At 37.9% G+C, this 16,559-nt stretch overlaps 1 protein-coding gene across 1 annotated transcript in view; it reads right to left on the reverse strand.

Annotated features, from left to right (window-relative positions):
• Positions 1-837: 837 nt before the first annotated feature.
• Positions 838-16,559, reverse strand: part of LOC140242633 (E3 ubiquitin-protein ligase E3D-like) — a 41,742-nt gene continuing 26,020 nt past the window's right edge. The window contains exon 9 of the mRNA XM_072322387.1: positions 838-1,031. The gene's annotated coding sequence lies outside the window, so the exon portion shown is untranslated. The remainder of the gene's footprint in view (positions 1,032-16,559) is intronic.

Here is a 16,559-nt window from a genome sequence, read left to right on the forward strand (position 1 = left end):
AATACAAAAATACATCATATTAATGGGAACATGACACAAACATAGCCACACACACACACACACACACACACACACACACACACACACACACACACACACAATCAAAACCAAGCGTCCGGGAAGATTTTGCCCATAACGAATCCGATGCTCACGACGTGTTAGATGGCTAAAGACTTATAGACACACGATAGACTCATTTCCATGTGAAGTGATGTTCAAATGTAGAATAAAAACAATTTCATCTTTTGATTAATTACATGCATCATATTGATCAAAACAGGAAGGCAGTTGTAAAGTACGCGTTCTCTCCCGAGAGGCGTAATTCGATGCTATATGAATGAATGGGAAACCAAGATGTACCATTAAAATAGAGATATCTTATAACCACTTGACATCTAAATGTCGAGGTGTGCACATGTAGGTTGCCAATAGTCGGTTTATATTGCTGGTACACAGATCTTGTTCCGAAAGAAATGAAAATTTATGATATAATTTACGCCAAACTTGAATAATACAAGAAAAAGAAAGTGACAGTCCATGAAAAGGGTGCCTAAGTAACCTGTAAGTTGCAAATAATTATACTTTCTTCTATATTTACCCCTTAATATACCTACACATTGTTAAACAATATTGATTACAGGCCTTACACTTATTTGAAAGCATTGAATTCTGTTATGATGATCTGTGTCGATCTCCATTCAGAACTAAGCATTAAGTGCAATGGGGAGATATTCGGTTGGACGACAAGAGCTCATGGTATATCAAAACCACCTTAACATGTCTCCTGATTTGAAATATAAAATAAAGTTTGTATTTACGTAGAGATTAGCAGAGAAAGTAGGTTTATGTGATTGAGACAGAGATATCGACTATTAATAGATGCCTGAAGTGAAGTAACACCTTTCTATCCTGATGTCAGCAAGCAATGATTCAAGTATCCATGTTCGATGTGTCCCTCTTCGCTTCTTTCATTGTGATTCAAACGGTAGATTGAAGATGGTTTACTCCAAAGATTTCGATGTTTGTCAGTCCTGGGTAATTAATCAAAAAGAGAACGAAAATGATGTTCCTTTGAGGAGGAAACGTCTCATAGAGCTCGATTAATGTAAACAAAGATAAAGTGTAAGAAGGAAATATACAGGAAGTAATCAGTCACTGAATGTCCGATGAGCGCATTAAGGATTCATTGGGGTTATTCACACTGTAAATGACTGAACGTCAAGAGAATTCGATGAGAATTAATTGGGGTTATTCACACTGGAGACGGCTGAATGTCAATAGAGCTCAGTGAGGATTCCTTGAAACTATTCACACTGAAGATGGCCGATTATCAAGTGAGCGGAATGAGGATTTATAGGGGTTATTCACACTGAAATGGCTGAACGTCAAGAGAGGTTGATCAGATTCATTGGGGTTATTCACACTGATGATGACTTAATGTCAAGTGAGCGGAATGAGGATTCATTGGGGCTATTCACACTGAAAATTCAGATGACTGAATGTCAAGATAGCGCAATGAGGATTCATTGGCGCTATTCAAACTGAAGACTGCTACAATCCAAGACAGCATGATGAAGATTAATTGGGACTATTCATGTATAATATTGACTGATAGATGTTTCTTGAGAATATTTGTGTCTTTTTTAGGAGCTGAACAAGGTGAATATCAATCCGACCACTTTTCTTTCTTTCTTTCTGCCTTTATCGAGGCGAAATGGTCTTTGCTACAGAGAAGCAATTGACCACTAATGCCACATATCTGCTGTTCCATCTCATCCTACGTTTGTGGAATAAACGTATAATACTGACTTTCTGTGTAAGAGATTTTGACTCATTAGCCATAACTGCGCTTGATGTACACACTATACATCATCAGTGGCGTACCGTGGGTCAAGACCTTGGGGGGGGGGGCACCTCATGGCAGCAACATCAGAATTGCATAACGTAACAATTAAATGCGAGCGAGCGGAGCGAGCGAGCTTGAATTTTTTGACATTTTACAGTCCCCAAACTGCCGTTTGTAGCTACATATAATAATATATGTATGTGTATATATATATATACATACATATATATATATATATATATATATATATATATATATATATATATATATATACATATATATATTTGCTTTGGGAATTAAGGGGGTTGCACCGGGCGCAACTGCTGGCAGTTGCTGGCAGTAACATCACGAGAATGGCATAACGATTAAATGCGAGCGAGCGAAGCGAGCGAGCTTCAAAATTTTGACATTTTACAGTCCCCGAACTGCCGTTTGTAGCTATATTTTTTCGCTTTGGAAACTCGGGGGGGGGGGGCGCACCGGGTGCAACTGCTGGCAATTACTGGCAGTAATATCAGGAGAATGACATATAACGGTTAAATGCGAGCGAGCGAAGCGAGCGAGCTTGAAAATTTTGACATTTTATGTTCCCAAAACTGCCGTTTTTAGGTATATTTTTCCGCTTTGGAAATTAAGGGGAGGGGGCGCATCGGGCGCAACTGCTCGCAATTACTGACAGCAACATCAGGAGAATTGCATAGCGATTAAATGCGAGCGAGCGAAGCGAGCGAGCTTGAAAATTTTGACATTTTACAGTCCCCAAACTGCCGTTTGTAGCTATATTTTTTCGCTTTGGAAATTAAGGAGAGGGGCGCACCGGGCGCAACTGCTGACAATTACTGACAGCAACATCAGGAGAATTGCATAACGATTAAATGCGAGCGAGCGAGCTTGAAAATTTTGACATTTTACAGTCCAAAAACTGTCGTTTGTAGCTACATGTATATTTTTTGCTTTGGAGGGAGGGGGCGCACATCCGTCACTGGTAGTCAAGGGTGTCGGTTTATGTTCATGATTGGGGGAGGTATGACCAGCGAGGGGGCGTCGAAGTAACCAAGCGGGAGAAGGATGTCCAAAATCTGCACTTTATATAGGGGATCCCCTAATTTGTTTGTGTTTGTGAGTGTGTGTTTCATATAGATGGAAAAGTTAGGAAATAGCCAAGGTCAAGTCTTATTATTGGCAATGCAAGGCATTTTAATATAGACTAGTATGTAAAGCAACACTGCAAAATCAATGATCAATCTTTGATAGCAAATGTGTACAACCTATCAAACATCACATTGCGCAACATTGCAGCGACTCTTTTTGCCATTCCGATGTTCTGAGTACACTGCGCACATCCTGCTTGTATTCAAAATGCCAACCAGGAATCACACTGAATCACAATCTTTTGTCGTCTCCGGGCTTTTTGAACAATGTTTCACTATAATACCTCTTTAATTATATGGTTAAAAGAAATCTTAGAAAAATATCTTTTTTCTTGATCATCCTTTCATGTCGATTTCAAAAGCAGTTTACTAACCCTTGAATTACCATTTTGGTAGGGTTTTTTCTTTTTTTCTTTTTTTTTCTTTTTACCAGCGGATTGGGGGGGGGGGGGGGCACGTGCCCCCCCCCCCTAGTTACGCCATCATTATCATGTAGGCCTACTGTGTATAACGGATGGACGGTTGATTCTAACCCAGTTATAGATAATCTTTGTTGTCACATGATTCGAAAACCTGCTTTAAGACATTTGAAAGTACTTCTGATTGATCGATATCCGCTCACTTTTATCAGTAATTAGTATACAATGAGAATGAGTGTTTGTCACATATAGCATGACAGCTTTGCTTCATACGTCAGTTCCTGAAGTGATTGGTGTTATAATGGAGTTGGTCAGGTAGGCCTACACGTTATTCTAAGAGACGTAATTATAGTCAGGCATTCAGGACAGAGTGAACGATGGTAGGCCTATGTCTTTTACTTCCCATATGTGTGATCTATACGTGAGCCTGAAACGAGGCTACAGTAGCCTTTGCCTGTTTGCAACACTGACAAGCAGGCATGAATATCACTGCAAGAATAGCTCCATGCTTTCTCTTTTCCTCACTATATTCTACATTTGCGCAGTGTTCAGTATAGTAGTCGGCTTAGTAACATTGTACAAGTATAAGTCATTTCTCTAATAGAGATTTGTAAGGTCAAAACAAATTAAGAAAAGTGAATATACTTTCTAATGGCTTCTCGACAAGAAATTTTCCAAATTCGTGACGTGGTTATGATAGAGCTGATAAAACTGAGAAATTTGTGTGACACATGCGTAAATCATTTCTGTTATCTATGGAATTTAAATTACGGGAAAGACGCCTTTATGGTGTGGCAAGAGAAGATGATAAGCGTATTAGCAGACAATGTATAATGAATTAGATAGCCACTATGTATGTGTTATGCATACACTCAGCAAACATTTCATTATCGGTTGGAGATATCAGAGAACGAATACTTAAGCGATATAGCCATCTTACTCTCAGTCGTTAGATTTTCCTTGACCGGACAATATTTTCAAACGATAGTGTCCAATGATCTCCATGAGTGAAGTAATAAGGAGCACTAGAAAAGAAGAGATGGCATTAACAGAAGAACCTGTCTCCCTCATGACTAATTAATTAGATGCCTTTTCTCATGTCTCCAAAGTGGTTTTCTGGATTGCTGGTAAACAAGGAGGAGTCTTCTTCAACACCTACGTATCATGCACGTGAAGATAGACGATTCTATTCGACTTTTTCCCTTGCCTCCCTTTTTTCTCCTCAACACTCTTTTCATCCATTATCTGAGATGACCATTCTTTTGGTGAAATAAAGCTCTTTTGAATTTGCTGTAAAGCTGCTCTTGTTTATACAAATTTGATTCTGGACATCATCAAGGGTGTGGTGAGACTGTTTTATCATCGATGTGTAAATTGGTTTCCGTCCGTTGACCATGTGTGTGTCCTGCACTTCGGACATGTGCAAAATACATCATTTTTCAACCCCTGGTCAAATTTGAAGCGAAATAAAGAACAAACAAAACAACAACACGCGTAGTTCCGTCAACTGACACCAAGCTTCACTAATAATGCAAGATATTAGAAAAGTCAGTTCGTCAAAATTTAGATCTTATTGAATTAGTCAGGAGTGTTATTAAACGACCCACCAGACATTAGAACACATATCATTAAACCAATCTAAAACACTTAACCAGATAACTATAATATAGCCCACTGTCGCTGATTTAACAAGTCACATTGAGTCCGATCGATGTGTTCAAACTTGCTGGCGGTTTAGAGAGCTATAAGAAAAAAAAAATGAAACAATCAGTTCCTTAGAATTTATTCTATCAAGTAAAATGATAGCAATAATAGACTTGTGAGCATTTTTTTAATCTGTGCATTATTTTGTTTTTCATTGGTATTCAACCATTTCTTTTCTTTTCTTTTTTTTTATTCTTTCTTCCAGCAGGAAAAAAAGCGCAACGTTATATCCTAAAACCCCAGTGTTTGGGCCGGACTAATTAAAATACAAGTGCGAAACCTACGTGGATAATCCAGTTATTGATATCATTGAATCTTTTTTTTTTTCAGAGTAAGAAGGCATACATTAAATGAATTTATCTCTATTGCATATAGCATTACTGGTTTGCACTTAATAATAATGACGGTAGTATCCTAACTTGTTCCTATATGGGAGTAGGCCTACTCATTTTCATGAGATAAAAGGTCACTGTGCCTTCTTTCCTATCCGAAAAGTAATAAAGCATCCATTGACCACTTTTTCATATCACTAAGAGACATGTCACAGGAAGTTCTTCATCAATTTACGCCAAGCTTGTTTTTTTTTTTTTTTTCTATGCTGGTCAATGCTCCACAACGGTCAATTTAATTCTTTTTGCACTGGTTCAACGCTTGAACACGTCAACGCGAGGAGCACCACCACCTTTCTCCAAATTGAACCATTTGTAAAGTAGGGACCTGTTCGGTGAGCGAGAAACAATATTTAAAGTGTAAGATGCTGTCTGTCCCAGACACGCAATGTATTACGTGTAGTAGTATCATGTAGTCCATAGCGGCTCAAAAAGAAAGCTGTATGAAGCAAAAATGAACACTATACATTACGTTTTTGTTGAGTATTTGTATACAAATGACAGTATTGTCGTCACTAGTCTTGAGTTCACATTTTTCGCATCTTAATTCAGAGAGGGATGGTCAAATTTCTGCTCAAAATACGAAAAAATTCATGTTTGTTTCAATTCAGTTACAAATCAATGATTATAAATGATTACATATATTTACATCACAATATTTCTTAAGGGATCATTTTCAATAAGCCTACTTTGTGCTTTTCATGATTCCACCACTATCATATTTGACACCATGTATTTTTGTTTGTTTGTTTGTCTGTCTGTTTGTCTTTAATGCAAAGTTTGTAAACCAATTATGAAAGTGGAAATAAATGAAATGAAATGAAATGAAATGAAAAAAAATTAAAGCGACACAAACAAGAATACAATTCTTTCTTCTGACAAGTCTGATTGATTCCACATGAATGAGATGTTGTTTTGCCATCACTATTAGGAAAGATCAATATTCTTAGTTGATAGAGAGAACATTGTCCTGAGCATTCAACCCATGACACTTCTCTTGACACGCCTGTTTAATCTTGACATAGGATTTTTGTGTGAGATCTCAAGAAGACAACATCAGCTTTGAGTATGACCACTCAGTTCTAACCGTCTCACTATGTGCAGGAAACGTTTTCCTTACGTCTAGATTTGTTTGCCTTTTCCTTATAAGGGTTTCTTGCAGCGTACATGTTTTTGTGCTAGGAAACTTTGTGATAGCCTAACCTCTTTCTGAACAATAAATTGTTGTACTAGTCTACGCACCCACATGCACCTTTTTTCTGCTCTATGTAGTTATAATGGCTTGCAAGCTCTCTATTTAGGGAACCCAATAAACAGTCATGATCAATGTATATGATTATGTAGGTATGTTATCAATGTGAAAGGCCAATAACCATTATCATCCAGTATTGGCGATATCAATTTTGATCTTATCACGCCTTCATCATTACTATACTAATGAACAAGCTTTAAAATTATTTTTCGTTAAACGTTATCGTTACCACAGCTTTCATCAGGACAATCCATCTTGTTCTCCCGCTACAGCGACTAGATTATGATGATTTTTTAAAGGTCATTAATCCTGTAGAATAAATGGCGAGAGTAGGGCAGAATACATAATTCTTGGCATATCTTATACGTTTCATTCGGTAAACGAAATGTAGACATAAAAATATTGCAACAATGCCACTTAAATATTCCTGATATTTGTTCTGCGTCTACCTGTTTTTTTCTTCAAATTCCAGGATAAACTCGTTTTGTTTGGCAAATAAGGAACATGGAAGTTGAGTTACTTCCAGGTCATAACAGTATTGAAATTGGGGATGACTTAAAAGTAAGGAAGTAAATGAAAGTCTGAAGGAGAATATCTTTCGTCAAAAATTCTGAAAACAGGTTAGTGCACTGTTTATCACGCGCGATTCTTCTACTTTTGCAACATTCAATCGATGTCTTGAGGACACCATAGGCAGATTCGTAAAGAGGCTGGTACCTTAAACGCGCCAAAGTATATCAAACACTACTTAATCTGTGGAAGAGTGAAAGGTTCACTGCTTTTTGACCGTCGGAGTCAAACAGCCCGCTTTCACGGTCGAGTCCCTGGTGCATGCTATTGATCCATGGGACACCATTAAGGGGTATAATCGAATAAAAACGGCAGTACTGTGATGGGATTTTCGCTGGATTACGAGAGTGCGTTAAAGGTGCAATCTATCACCGTGTGTCGTATCTCTACTGTACAGCGAAGTCATGGCTCTAATCTTTGGCTAGCTTCCATTTTAGCACAGTTCGTCAATCCATGTTTAAAGGACATAGATATTGGTTTGTTTGTTTTTTTTAACACAGCTGTATCGCAATACAAAGAAGAAATGTTTATTTTCATTCGGCATTCCATTCAATGCCACAAAATTATACATCTTGTTGTTTATCTGTCAAAAAAAAAAAATGATACAATTCAAGTACAATGCGATGGGTAAGGAATATGCGCCGTGATTGTGATGCAAACAATATGTCAATGAAGTACATTGTAGTAACTGCATATTTACGTTATCAGGAGCTTGGTTTTGGTTTGCGTTTACATGTGCTACAAGACATTTCTTTGCAAATCATAGATAAACATGAAAGCGTTTTCTTCACTCAAATATGTAAGACTGTGTATTTAATAAAAATGACATTTGCAATTCATATAGCATTGTTTTTATAGTCTTACTAGTCTTATCGCCAAGTGAATCTGATGATAGTAAAGCAGAGGCATAATTATATTATAATGTATGAGGGTATTTATTTCATCTCAGAGCCAGCTCCTTCTCTGTTCTATAGACTCGTTGGCCCGAATTCATCGATGAAATGATTTTTTTTTGTAACAAAATGACAACATTTTGTAAGTAGATTAACATTTCGTCCTGGAAATGATAATTTTGTTAACGAAACGGTTATTTGTCGACGAAATGACCAATTTCGTAACGAAATATTCCGTGCGACACTTGGCGCTCCATGGTTTTTGTCCATGGTTAAAACCATGGTTTCATTTGTATCATCTTCGTGAATTCGGGCCATTGTGTGTCGAGAGTAGACTTGGTGGTTGACAAATCATCCTGATTTTCGTAACATCTGGAAATATAAATCTAAAATGTCGGAATGCTTGATTCATCGATAGTGTAGAGATGATTTGGAAGAATATAAATGTCGAAATTTAAAATAAACAATCTGGCATCGACCCCCCCCCCATCCCGAATTTCACATCCGATTGGAGCCTATGACATTCATTAAGAGTATTATTTTGCTGTTTTGGGGTTGTCGTCTTCGACTGCTTCTTTTTCTTTCTTTTTGTCATAATAATTGTAATGATTATATTGATTAACATCTGTTGTCATGATCTGATTCACATACTTATTATTATTATCATGACTTATGTGAAGTGACATAGCTTAATCATTTCACAATTAACATCACCTGGTTGCATCGCTGCCATGTCAGTCTCTTTAAAGGTATTTTTAATTTTGAAGATTAGTAAGAACACAAAGGCTAATATAAGTAGGAAATCTTAAGATTCAAACTGCAACTGACATAAGAATCGGCCAACATTTTTCCAAATACAGGAATCAACAACCCCCCCCCCCTCCTTCCTCCGGACAGGAGGAGACAGGAGGTGTAAAGACAACTAGAGTAGAACCCCTATATTTCTCTAGTCCAGTGGTCGCCAAGCTGTCTGGGTAGGAAGGCTGAGGAGAAAGAATGAGGAGAAGGAAGTCATCTCGGCAGACACGACGAACACTGATGCGATTCTTGGCCTGATGCTCTCATATCACCCAGTGCCTCGAACTGAGACAACCATTGGGACAAGGGGTGGGGGAGCTATAGGCAGTCTTTGACAAGTGGACTGAAATGCTTTGAATTATGATACAATTATTACATCAAAGAGGAAAATGAGGAGTGAAGTGGAAGATAACAAAGTAGCAACTCAGAAGGAGCAAGATGATGATGACACGAACCAGACAAGAAGACAAAGAGAAAGAAATACTAGCAAGAGAAGCGCTGAAGCAGATGTTAGTCAATATAATGATGCAAAAAAGAAGAAAAACAAAAAGACCAATAAAAAGAGAGACATGCAGAAGGAAGGAGAAACAAACGAGTTAAAAAAAAGATGGAGAACAATAAAGAAGAGTGAACATAAGAAATGTACTCAATCTTCCATCTCGCTTTTAATCGATTCTATTTCTGTGTCTTCGTGTTACTCTTCGTTTTTTCCTCCTTGTTGTGATATCAAAGGGCTAGAGATGGCGGGTTAACATGATGTATTGGTATTACATCTGACTTTATTCCCTTTCTTCAGTTAATGAAGCTAGAGGCTCCAGGCGGGATACTAGTTGTCAATAAGATATACATGCTCCGTTTAGGATGGAGGTTAAAAAGTTAATGAGCAACTTGTTTTATGTCCCATGAAAGTTTAGAATCCAGAAAGAGATTTATAGCACTCAGGAAGTCTGAATCTCTGGGACATGTTGAGTGAATTATCATTTTGCATTATTTTTTTTTTAATCTCTCTATGACGATTTTGTTTGCTTGCTCTCCTATTTTATTTCTAGTGATCAAGCTTGTGATAAGGGCGTGTTTTAAGCATCATCACTTTCTGTTGTGGGACAGTAAGTGTAGCAAACATTTTCCCTAAAAGCGAATGAATAATTAGGCTTTGTTATCAAGACTGAATGATTCAATAGATTTAGCCTCTTTGATAATGTATTCGATAGCTGTGAAGTCGTCGAAAGAAGAATGACCTCTTCAATAAGAAGGCTTAGGGCTTGCTTAAGATGGCCTTTTTTCCTGTGAAAGAGTTACAAAGACAGAGCAATGTGTATGTATTTTTTTTATAGTGCTAACTCTTGAATTGTAAAGAAACTAACACAAGCAAATGAGAACCAAAGCAATTTTGATTACAGTATATTTCACAGATGAATTGACATTTACTTCATGAAATGACAAGGCAAATATGATGTCATGATGGTGCCGTCGTGTTTCTGAGAAATCGAAGATGTTGTGGAAAAACGTGTACACTCATTCACATTTATCATTAATTATGCCATCTCTGTGCAAAGTTAGAGCACAATGTATATCAACTTATATATGACCAGAGTTCAACTTCCTTGAATTTCAATGCACTTTGCTGACATTCAGGCATTACAAGGTCACAATGTTTACAGGTTACTGCAGAAGCCTAATAACATGAGGTGATCACAGCCACAACGGGATTATGGCGGAGTTTTAGTGATTCCCATTCGCAGAATGTGTTTCGCTACTCTAACAAATGTCTTTTTGTATCAAAGTAAAGGTCATATAAGCCTCTTGCCGCATGTGCCTCACTGCGTATAAAGTATGTGTGTGTAAGAAGAGACTATCAAGATCAGATTTGTAATTCCTCTGACCCTACGATCTCAGAGAAATATTGTAACTTAACGTAGCCACTTGTGAGACTGAAGATGAAAAATATTGTAATTACTACAACTTGTACTAAACCTTGTAAAGCTCTATACTGTATTGAGAATCGTTAAAGAATATATTAAGCTCATTGTGGGATTGCTCATCATGAGGTCTGCCAAACAATGTTCCCATGGACGCATTTATTATGTCTACAGTTTGTGTGAATATCAGAATTCTGTCATAAGAAATTGCATAAAACTATTAAATATTTCATTCTCATACATTGTCGTATAATATCTACATTCTCATATAACATCATAACAGCTACCATGTACATCTGCAGAAGAATGTCATTTACTAAATTTTGAAGGAGCGTCACAATGCGTGTATGAGTAAGTAGTCCACAACCTCTTTTTGGCATACATGCTGAGATACCATAGATGACTTCTGTAGATCATCTCTTCCTATGTCTGCTAAAATTCCATCTAAAGTAATCGCTCATCGAAGGATTCATCCCAACAGCTGGTAGTCGTCATCCCCATCGTTGGCAGACAGGAAGACGAGCCACTTTAGAATGTTTATCTACCACCAGGATGCCAATCAAGCACCCACTAATGTAATGGTTGGTCTCCCTATGAGCAGTTTGACAGACACTGACAGGACTCTGAGGAAGGGAACACGTTGAGTAATGCCAATCTTTATCCAATACTGCTGTTTCATTTCAGGCTCCTTCATTCAAGTTCATTCCACTCATCCTCCTTCAATCACGTAGTACAGTATCATAACGTCTCTATTACGTTTGTAGACTTTTGAAAGCTCATTTAGCATTGAAATCATGCTATCCTTTAAATGCCAATATGCCATGTAATGAAAGTGAATTGCTTGATTAGTAAACCTGAAAGATGTGTGATATTATGAAGGCATGGTCGATCAGTTGTCATTAAACACAATGGCAATATTCATTTATTCATTCATTCATTCAAGTTTTATTTTCATTTCCAAACAATATAATATATGCTACATGGGTAATACAAACGTCAATATTCTGAGATTTTGCTTTAAATAAGTACAGTACGTCAGCTTTGAAATTTGGTGAAACGAGAGACTTTTTTTCTTCTTCTGCTTCAAATTGGCATAGATCACGAATACGCCACCGTGTTATGAGGTAAGTCTGGTGAGAATCTTATTTTGTCCCTTCTTGTTGGTATAAGATGCGTTAATCGTCCATCCTGAGGGCAGGGTTGCCCATTTAGCAATCGATACGTGAATTCGCTTTAGGATGACATCATAGGCATGACCGTCCTGTTTGCTTAGTCTCGTGTTCTAAGAAGGCCATGTTCTATTCATGTTCATTTGACACTGGTCGCACTGCTCTGCTTTGCCCTTATTGCTCCCGTGTCCTGTGTATAATTATCCTATTCAAGACCTCTCCTTGTTCTGCAATCCTGCTCCCAAATTTTGCAAAACCGACCTTTTTTTTTTCATTAGATTTCCGCCGCAACAGATCAGAGTTCAATGTGATCTTATATGTTACAATCTCATTGTCTGTATTGGTTGGGTGACATTTCACTATTTATGATGTCTATTCCATCAAGAAATCGACTGATTATCGTGTTATGCATTTTTCAGATTTCTTCTTATATGTACATTGTTCCATTCTGTTCAGATGAATTCCTGCTATCACTACACCACTGAAAAGTAAGCACGCTAATTTTCTTTTGTTTAATTACATTAAACCTGCATACTTGAGTGTTTGTCTATATTAAACATTTTGTCTGCCAAAGCGTTAAAGGGATGGTATATATAGTTTTGGTTGAGAGTTGGATTCAGGCTTGCAACTTTTGTGAGGTAATAAGAAATCTGTTAAGAAAAATAAAAGAGCATACAATTCTAAGAAGATTTCAAATTATATCTAATAAAAATAGCTTTTGAAATGGCTGACATAATATTATCCGAAAAAACAGAGGTCCTAAAAAAAAAGGAGATGGGACCCACCTTTTATTAGGACCTCTTTGCTTTACTTTGTTTTTTGATATCTCAGCTATTAAAAACCCATTTTTATCGGATACACTTTCAATTCCTTTTAGAAATGTATGCCCTTTGATATTTCATAAGTAGTTTCGATTCTACAGCAATAAGTTAAAATCTGAATCCTCAATCTCAACCAAAACTATACTATCCCTTTAAGTTAAACACTCTACAAGACGGATATCCGAAATGTCGAGATCTCTTCTCTATTTCCTCTCTTCCACCAAAGTCTTTTTCGAGACTCCTCAGGAATGAACACTCTCTAGTCTTCGCTGGATGACTACTTCTACTTCTACCTCTTCTAATCGATCCTTTCTTCTCAAATTTTTTTCTCACTCTGCCTTTTCTCTATCCAACATGCTTTACCTCCTTCATTTCTTCCTCGTTTCCTTCCCTTCATCCTACTTTTTACTCCTTTCTCTTTTCCTCTCTGCTTTTCTTCTAATTTTCGTCTTCTCTCGCCTTTATTATTTTCTTGGGCCTCATATATACACGAACAAATATTTTCTCAGGTCTACAAACATGGTAAACCTCAAATTCGAGACCTTTACGCATTTTTCCACAATGCACACTACCTCCTTATCTGAGCTTTAACCGTTTGCACGATTCAGTTTGTTCCTAACAATTGTCTAATGATATTGCATTTATTGAATTATGTGTATATCAGAATGAATATGAAAAGAAACTAAACAAGACAAATGTATATTCTGATATTGTACATGATTGTTGTAGGCTACCACGTACAATTCTTATCTGCAAGAGCACGTGAATCGTATTCAGCATAAAATCCGTAATTGCTCCAACCTGAAAAATGATTTAAAATGCTCAGAATGTCAAATGAGAGAAGATATTCAACGTAAATCAATCCTTCAGTACCTCCTTGAAGCAAGACAAAGCCACGCAGACCAAAATAAAAAAGAATAAGGAAAAGAAAGAACGTTATTGGATGCAAAAGAATCCTTCAACCTACGACGAGAAGTCCCCCCCCCACCCAACTCACCCCCCCCCCCCCAACTGGGTGGGGTGTAGAGAAGTCCGCTTTGTAAGATTTGTTTTTTCTCCCCTGGCTATACTTTCAATACTTCTGTCCAACCACCACCCCCCCCCCCCACACACACACAATAGACAGACAGACATAGAGGGAAATAAATATATATTATTTTGTTAGTGTGCATCTCTACACTAGAACCTTAAGATGACGCCACTCCACCATCAAACATAAATATCTCAATACTGTCATGTCTTATACCGTGATACACCCTGAGAACTAAAGTTATTTTCTCTTAAATCATCGCCGATGAAGCCCATTAAGTATATTCATAGGACAAACGTGATTCAAACTCTAGCTCACCTTGTAAAACAAATAATCTTTAAAAGCATCAGCGAAATTTGGGCACAAAGAGTGTCCCCCCTTCCCCCCCCCCCCCAATCTCCTAAAATGTCCCCTGTCCGGATGAAACAAGATCAAAATAAAAATCTACAAGATCTTGAATATCTTGCAGTACATCTCGCAATCTTGATAAGTAAGGAACGATAGGCGCAGTATCGTATTGAAAATAATTATGTCATATCCATCATAAATTCAGTATAATTTGAACTTCGGCCTATCCTAGATAATCTACAATCTTCTCTCCTTACAACACTGTGCAATGGCTGTAGATTAGCCTGTCCTACTTGGGTGGTAATTGTTAACAAGAAGGAGGCAGGGTACCAGTGATCAGCGCTTTTCTAGCAGGAAGCTGTGCTTTAGCAATCAAGGATATGGCAGTGAATCTGGAGGCTTTTTTTATTCTCTCAAATATTTCAGTCATTCATTTAGTGCGCATGTACAACTCTAACTTCCGTTCTCGAGTGGACTTCCAGCGATCAGAATTTTAATAATTTCTGTTCATTTGCCGATTTTCTCCCAGAAGACAGTAAATTGTGAAGCAGCGTCGGTCACTCTTCGAGCTGTCTGGTACAGAAAGAGAAATTATTTTGTGTTTCACAATTTCCAGGCTTGACAAGAGAGTTGTCAAGGACTGCCTGGAGACGCAGTAAAATGCACAGGCGCATTTGTAATATTCAGGACTTTCCCTTGACTAGTTTGACATGCAACGAGAGATGGACGAATTCCCACGTCAGTTCTTCATATATCCTTTCCTTCTTTCATAGACATGTTCTGAAGGACATAGTAACTTCAAAACATTCTCTCTCTGTCTGCCTTACAACACGGTTTTAATGTCACCTCATCGATTTAGAGGCCGATAATTAATGTATCCCCATTTCTATTCTGCACTGCTTCTTCCAAGAATGGCGTCTTTTCTTTCTTTCTTTTATCCTGCTTTGTAAGACAGTGCCTATCTCGCCTCACGGGTTTTTTTTTCTTTCAAAGGGGGTATTAAAGGGTCGTTTTTACCAATCTGTTCGAATAAATGCAATGGAATGTCACTATCGAATGATATCAAACACTTGCAGCTATGTTCAGCAATAAGTCTAATTTAAGGCTTATGTAAATTATTTTATTTACATTTCATTATTGGAAGGAGGCACTCGTAGAACCAATGTTTTCTTGTGTGTGTGTGTGTGTGTGTGTGTGTGTGCGCGCGTGTGTGTGCGTGTGTGTGCGTGTGTGTGTGTGTGTGTGCGTGTGCGTGTGTTTGTGTGTCCGTGCAATGACAAGGGTGATAAATGTAATGAAGAGGAAGCGACTTTTAACATGATAATATGTACGTCTGTGACCGAAGAATACTCAAAGACATTAATTACACACAGAGACTGCTTGAGCTAAGCTATGTGATAGACAAGACAAAAAACACAGGATGATCGTTTTCTCAAGGCAGAGCTGCGCTAATTTTGCTTACATCCTACCTTGAAGTGAAAGAGGGGCGAAGTTAAAAGAGAAATCTTAATTGTGTACCTTTACCATGACGGAATGGTAACAACTGAATCTAGAAAATACGAGCAACTCCTGAGGTACTACACCCATTCCACCTCCACCCCCCCCCCCCCCAAAAAAAAAAATGGTACGAACAATAAAGCCCCGAATTCTTTTGAGATGGTGTTACTGTACGAGAAATGCAGGATAACAGTGAGAGAAAAAACACACAAGAAAGTGCCTTTCAGTGTTCCTTATATTATCATGTACAGCATGATTATATCATACGTGCTCATGAGATAAGATGAAGACGATGAACATACGTGACCTTCTTGAACGTGTTGGATATACTGTTAGGAAGCATACACCATATAGCATGCACTGCCCCAAAGCAGGGCATATCACGGTCAATATACATATTCAGCGAAAAGGCACAGCAAGATTTCTGCTGACTAAGATTGAGATATCAGTCTAGCTGCTGTCGGGCCTTTATCAAATACAGCAATGAATAATGAAAGGCCTGTGTGTCGAATGCAGTCCTTCTAATCGAAAGACGACTTACACAGACAACCACAAATGATTCCTTTTGCCCCGCCAAGAGCCTAAATGAATGCATAGATGCAGCACGTCTCCTATCACTTACACCGCAACCTGGAAATGAGGACCTGCGTAAGGCGAGACACGAGCGGTTGGCGGTCATGGGAAATAACAGCGAAATTTATGTCGAAGGCGTTTCAAATGTTACTCTTCTGCTTCAATTATGAATTTAATTCT

Source organism: Diadema setosum, chromosome 19, assembly GCF_964275005.1.
Source record: "Diadema setosum chromosome 19, eeDiaSeto1, whole genome shotgun sequence".
NCBI classification, from domain to species: domain Eukaryota; kingdom Metazoa; phylum Echinodermata; class Echinoidea; order Diadematoida; family Diadematidae; genus Diadema; species Diadema setosum.